We start from the raw sequence: 7,377 nt of genomic DNA on the forward strand, positions 1-7,377 counted from the left end.
CGATCCGTTGCCGGTCACGAAAAAAAAAAAAAAAAGAAAAAAAAAAAAAAAAAAAAAACCACAATGTGGGATTTCCATTGGTTGCACAGGAAACGACAAGGAAGAACTGCGTCCTGAGCAGGCCCACACCCAGGTGCGGGCAAGGTTTAAAGAGGAAGTGGCTGAGCCCCAGGGAGCAGGAAGAGCAGGTGCTGCCACCCTGTGGAGAGCAACTCTCATTACTTACCACAGAGCCAATCGGGTAGTGTAGTGCCTGGGCTGTCCATTAGCAGAGTTTGTGCTTGTTAGAAGAGGACAGAATGTTGCTACAACCAATTGTAGGGAATACATCTCAAGTCATTCCAGGGAATTGGTTGTTGGAATGATAAGTAAGTTGCTAAATGAGAGCTAAGTGCGTACCACTTTATTTATGAAGGAGACTAAAACAAAACTCAGCCCTTTCCTGAGACCTAGGCAAGAGGGACCCATGCCATAACCCTGCCCTTTAGGCCATCCTCTGGGTGTCCCCTCCCCACCCTCTAGCTACAAGGTGCCTGCATCCATTTCCAGGGCCTTGTGCCCTCAGGCCTGAGGGGTGGCCAACCTGTGGCTTTGGCAGAGGAAAGGGTGACAACAGAAGGCGAGAGGCCATCACCACATCCCAGGGGCACTTGGAGGAGCCCAGAACTGCAACTCCACACCTGGCCCCCCCAGCACTATTTGAAAAGGTATGAAGATAAGACACATATTCTATAACAGTTTTTAGCTTGATTTATAGCTTTTAATTATTTATGTATTTGTAATTGACCCCACAAAAATAATGGAAAGTGTGATAGAATCAGTTTCATATGTTGGGTGTAATCATGAAAGTCTGAAAGAAATATAGAAAAGCAAAATCCAAATAAAAAATGTGTCAGTAGGTCAGATTGATCCAGGATGGGGGCATCTGAGTCTAACAGTCCTAAATGTAGACAGAAATCCAAAAATAGATGTGAACAATCAGCATCTACCCTAGTATGCCAGTCAGCTAGGGCTGCCATAACAAAGTACCACAGACTAGATGGTTTAAACAACAGAAATTGGTTTTCCAGTAAGCAGCCTACAGTGATCTGTGAAAATGGTTCACTGTTCACTTGACCCAGAAAACCCCACAAAATTATGCAAATCAAAAGGTTCAAATCTTCATGTTCACTTTAAGAACACCCATGAAACTTCCCAAGCCATCAAGGGTATGCATATCCAAAAAGCCACCAAGTATCTGAAAGATGTCACTTTACAAAAGCAATGTGTACCCTTCTGGCATTACAATGGTGGAGTTGGTAGGTCTGCCCAGGCCAAACAGTGGGGCTGGACACAGGGTCACTGGTCCAAAAAGAGTGCTGAATTTTTGTGCACATGCTTAAAAATGCAGAGTAATGCTAAACTCAAGCATCTAGATGTAGATGCTCTGGTCATTGAACATATCCAAGTGAACAAAGCCCCCAAGATGCGCCGCAGCTCACCGTCAGATTAACCCACACATGAGCTCCCCCTGCCACAACGAAATGGTCCTTACTGAAAAAAGAACAAATTGTTCCTAAGCCCAAGAGGAGGTTGCACAGAAGGAAAAGATACCCCAGAGAAACTGAAGAAACAAAAACTTACAGTGTGAGAATAAATTCAGCATCAAATAAACCCAAATAAAAGTGATAAAAATAAAAAAATAAACAACAGAAATCTATTTTCTCCCAGTTACAGAGGTTATAAGTCCAAGGTCGAGGTGCCAGCAGGGTTGGCTTCTCGTGAGGCCTCTCTCCGTGGCTTGCAAATGCCACCGTCTCCGTGTCTTCACGTGGTCTTCTCTGTGTGTCTATGTTCTCATCTCTTCTTTCTATTTTTTAATTTTCTGAAAGAAAGACCACAGTGGTGCATTGGACTTGCAGAGGGAGAGAGCAGACCTAGGGATAGAAAGTGGAGTGGGGGAAACGGGGGTAGGGAGGGAGGTTGGGGGTTAGCTGAGTGAGGGACACGGAAAATCATCACAATTTGTGGTAATGGGCATGCTGCCAGTACTGCTCTGGCCATCACGTCTTGGGCATGAGTGGTGACGGTCAGCTTTGTACCCCACCGATATTCATAACCAATAAAAAATAAAAATAAAAAAATGTTAGAAAATACAGTAAAGGATAATAAAAAATAATAAAAACACTAAAAGTTAACGTTTTGGTGGTTCCTTTCATTTTTCATACAAAATTTGAAGCATAAAAGGGTATTTCAAAAATTTCATGGAAAGATTCACACCATCTTTCAATTCTCAATCCTATTTTTCCAAGAACTATTTGAAGTACCCTCATGTTATAGTTTTTGGGTTTTTTTGTTTTCTTAATATTCAGACAAGATAATAGACTGTATTATCAAACGTTCTTGTAAAACATCATTAATGGCTACCTAATGTAATATAAGGATCTACCATAATATATTTATTCCCATATGTTGGAAATATAGGGTTTTTAAAATTTTTTCTCTCATATAAATAACGCTTTGAATAACATCGTTGTATAAAAATCATCTCTACTTTGGAACACTTTTCTAGGAGTGCATTTTAGGCATGAACATTTTTAAATCACTCTTGAAATGTATTATCGAATTTCTTTCCAGAGAGGCTCTCCCAATAGTCTCAATAGTCTTACCTCACCTCACAATTGCCAATTTAGACTATCGTAATTTTTTAAAATAACATCGCGCATTTTTCCCCCCATCTTTGGGCAGCTTTTTAAAAAAAAATTTAAATTGACACATAATAATTGCACATATTTATGGGGTACCGTGTGATATTTCCATACATATATACAGTGTGTAAGGAGCAAATTGGGTTCATCAATATATCTATCACCTCCAACATTTACCATTTCTTTGTGTTGGGAACATTCAAAATCCTATAAGGACACTAATCATCTTGGATTAGGCTTACCCTCATGACCGCATTTTAACTTAATTACCTTTTAAAGACCTTGTCTCCAGATACAGTCACAATCTGAGGTACTAGAGGTTAGAACCTCAGCACACGAGTTGGGGGGCAGATGGGGACACAATTAGCCTGTCCCGCCTAGCTTAGGGACACTGTACCCAAAGACCTTGTCTCCAGATACAGTCACAATCTGAGGTACTAGAGGTTAGAACCTCAGCACATGAGTTGGGGGGCAGATGGGGACACAATTAGCCTGTCCCGCCTAGCTTAGGGACACTGTACCCTCAGCAGGTGCAGCACTTGCCATTTCCATTCTACACTCTCCATGAAACTCTCTGAGGGGACTTCTATGTTCCCCAGCAGGAAGGGGTACCATGTAAGAAAGACACTTATCCTGCCATGGCATCGACAAAGGGAGAAAGAGGGAGATCTCTGCCACAGGGGACACCTGGGTGTATTGATCAAGGGGACCCTGGTGTCCTTGAGGCTGAGGATCAAGCTGCCCTTATAGAGAAGAATGGAAGGGACTAGGCACTGGAGTCGTCAACCCTGGGCTCAAAACCAGCCCATCTTTTACTAGCTGCACAGTTTCAGGCATGTCACTGAACATTCACCACTGCGGTTTTATCACCTGCAGCCACACCTTCCAATACTGTGGCCAACAGCCACGGGTGCTTACTAAGCACTGGAAATGTGGCTAGTCCAGAGAGGAACTGTTACCGTAAAATTCACACCAGATTTTGAGGACTTAGTGCAAAAAAGGAAGAACATGAAATATCTCATTAACTATTGTTATGTTGATTAAATTTGAAATTATAATATTTAGGATATATTGGAAAAATATATTATAAAAATTAATTCTACATGTAAAAAAAATTTTAATGTGGTTACCAGAAAAAATTAATATTACATATCTGGCTCACATTTTATTTCTATTGAACAGCACTGATCAAGTGGGATGACCATCTATCCTGGGGCACCAAGAACAGTCTTGAATTAGGCCTCAATGTGTCCTTATGGAATTGTCTAGTTAGGTACTTTTCCTGAAATTTTTTTTAACGCAGTAGTACTAATAGTTGCATTACAATAAGCTGGAATGGGTTTGTAGATCTGCACTCTACCTCCAGCTTCTGCCGTGCACTCAGCATGTGAGATACGTGAGGTGAACAGACACTCACTTTGACATTTGGTCAGTTCTGCCATAACCTGTGTCTTTTCCTGCCCCTTTCCAGAAGTAACAGTATAATGCCTCCCTTTCATGGACGCCTGCAGGCACTTGCAGATTAAACTAAATGCACTCAGAAACATATATGTTTACAAATACTTGTGCATTTTGACAGCTGCAGCTTCTTCAGAGATTGAAACAACACTGCAGCTGGTGTGGACACAACTGTGAATTATGTCTGCACCACAACCAAACCCACGTTGTTTCTGCTCCACAGTTTTCTTAACTTAGCAAGATCACTATTTTTACCATGCCTCTGCACTCCACCAAAAATGTTTTGTCATCCCAAAACAAATTATGTTCTACTTGGCAGAATTTGCTATGTGCTTACTAATGATTCAACATCTGTAGATAATTTTCTTTAAAGTTTCATGGTCCATATACAGAAGTCAGTGGAAAGCATCAATAGTTTCAACATTACTAGCGCCAAATGCAACACTTTTGAAAATGACTGCAGGCAATTTTATTTTAAAAAATTTAAAATAACTACATTGAAAAAAATAGTTTCAGAAAAATACCAGTGCCATGGTATCTTTTTAAAGTCTAAAAAACTGATTAAAGTATTTGAATATATACCAAAAATAATGATCCTGCTTATGTTATTTTAATGATCAGATAATCAATATAGGATACTTTGAAATTTGTATTTCACATACACACATATATTATATTTTTATTTTTTAGAAAGAATTTGTATTTGGAAATAATTTTTAGTGTATTTATTTTATTACATTGAATAACACTAATGTGTTGGTCAATAAATTGATACTTTAACCATTATACAATAACATGTAGGGACCCCATTTCTCAAAAGTGTACCAGGTTAGGTAGCTTACCATTTGGTCACCCAAGCCAGGGACAATCATATCCCCCAACTGACCCTGGGGGGACAATCAACCCCTGGGGTTGTGCAGCAATTTGACACTAGACATTATGTCCCAAGTCCTCCTAGGGCTTCTCATGACATTCCTCTTTCCCTCATTTCCATTCACTTAATCTTCAAATGCCTTGACTATTAGTCTCGGAGTTATTACTCTTTATCACTGTGTTAAAGTAGTGTATAACACTGAATAGTTAGCATACAAAATTTCTGAACAGTGAAGTCTCCTTTTAGGGACTTCATAATATGGTATTGGACCAAAGGAAGTGTTTTTTTCTTTGAAATGGCTAAATTATCTCAATTTATAATTTTTATTACCAAGCAACTATGCCTGTCAAGTCAAGAGAATACTAATTAAATCAAAGCCCTAGTGGTATAATTTTTAATCATTACCTAACTCACCAATAAATCTCTAAGTGTTAAACAAAATACAGTGGTTAATGTATTAGGTTGTAATTATGTTAATTATAATAATTTGCTATATTAATTTTTGAGACATCATCAAATTCCTAAGATGGCTTAAAAGTGAGCGTGTAAATTAAAAAGATGACAAAAAACCCAGAGAGGTTGAAAGCAAATTTCTTTTATCACTTTGGGTGAAATTTGTTTTCTAACATGTAGTTTTCTGGAATGTTTATTTAGACTCTGTTTTTCAAAATATGAAATAAAAGCTAATAAATCAGTAAAAATCTATCCTGCCTAAAACATGGGCATGAGGTGACTTTGGAGAAAAAAATGACCATGTTTTCTCCATCTCATTCAGTTCCACTTTCTCAGCCTGTGCTGTGAAGCCCCAGCACACTTCACCAGCTGCCCCTGGTTCAGGAGAGTAGCGTCCATGCCCCGGCCAGCCTCGCCTGAACCAAGCAGGCACAGAGCGCCCCCAACAGCGTGGCCCTGAACCAACAGCGGTGTTTGGAAAAGCTCAGAATTTCTGAGCTTCCTATAGCTTTATTCTTACGTGAACCACATTCATAGAAAGTTACAGATGAAGCTTACTGCTGAGATTAAAACACAGACACTAGTTTAAAAATTTAAAGCAGTCTGTGATCTGGATAATAAATTGTCTAAAGTTTTATTTAAAAAACTCTTATCTTGCTTAGGTCCTAATATAAAGTAATGTTTTATTTTGCTAGGGCATTTAAGTACCATAAATTATACCAATGGAGTTGTTAAAAGTGAGCTGAATCAATAAACTGACATAAATATATCATGTGTTATTATTCATTGCCACATAATATTTTATGAGATGCCAAGGAAGACTGTATCTTAGGTTTGAATTCTGGCTTTGCTGCTTTCAAACTGCACGATCCAAGGCGATTTACTTAATCTTTCTGGGCTCCTATATTAGTTACAATTATGCTTGGTTATATATAAAGGAAAACCCAAAATAAAAGTGACTTAAACAAGGTAGACATGTCCAAGGACACTTCAAAATGTTCGTGGAAAATGGAACTACAAGATAATATGAATCTTCCCATGAACTTTTCAAGTACCCTTATATTTCATTCACACATAAACTCCACAGTAATGTGGAATCCTGAAACTTTCTATCTTCCTGCTCTTTCATCCTCAAGTTCTCAGACCAGTGGCTTACATCTTTCAGTAGGGTACCTGAAGCTCCAGACACTTCTGCAGTCTATAAGGCAGGAAGGAAAAAGAGGAGAGGGTCAGAAGCCCAACCTCTAACAGACTTCTCAGAAGTCCCAGCCAGCACTTCTACTCACATCGCGGTGAACAGGGTGTACTCATATTACCTTATCTAGCTGTAAGAGGGTAGAAATTTAAGTCTCAACTCGGTACACTGTCAACTGAAAATGTAATGAGAATTATGCTCCTAAGGAAGAACAGGGGAATGGATACTGGGCAGCAACTATCTCTAACATTACATTTATACATAAAATGGAGTAAATAATGCCTTACTGAATTATTTTGAGGCAGAAATCACAACATGAAGCACCTAGCTTAGTATCTGACCGATAGCTCTCATCATATATTTTAGAAATGAACAGATAATTTCAAGATACTGAGAGTCATTGCTAGAATAAAAAATATACAACACCATCTTTTTTATATTCTTCCCCTAAATATTTAACCTGAATTTAATCATGAGGAAACAATCAAATCCAGAAATTGGGACATTTAATGAAAGAACTGGCCTGGACCTTCCAAAATGCCAATGTCATAAATGACCAAAAAAAAGGGAAAAAGCAGAGAGTGAGAGGGGAGAAAGAAAGAGGAAGGAGAAAGAAAGAAGAAAGAAAAAGAAAGGAAGAGAGAGAGAGAAAGAAAGATACTCCAGGATGCTGTTCTAGATTAAAAGAGGGCAACCAAATCCAAGAAGTG

At 38.8% G+C, this 7,377-nt stretch overlaps 1 pseudogene; it reads left to right on the top strand.

The window, feature by feature from the left end:
• Window positions 1–1,096: 1,096 nt before the first annotated feature.
• LOC103601635 lies at window positions 1,097–1,607 on the top strand (annotated as a pseudogene).
• The last annotated feature ends 5,770 nt before the right edge of the window (window positions 1,608–7,377 follow it).

The sequence above is a fragment of the Galeopterus variegatus genome, unplaced genomic scaffold (assembly GCF_000696425.1).
Source record: "Galeopterus variegatus unplaced genomic scaffold, G_variegatus-3.0.2 Scaffold3816, whole genome shotgun sequence".
In the NCBI taxonomy this organism is placed as follows: domain Eukaryota; kingdom Metazoa; phylum Chordata; class Mammalia; order Dermoptera; family Cynocephalidae; genus Galeopterus; species Galeopterus variegatus.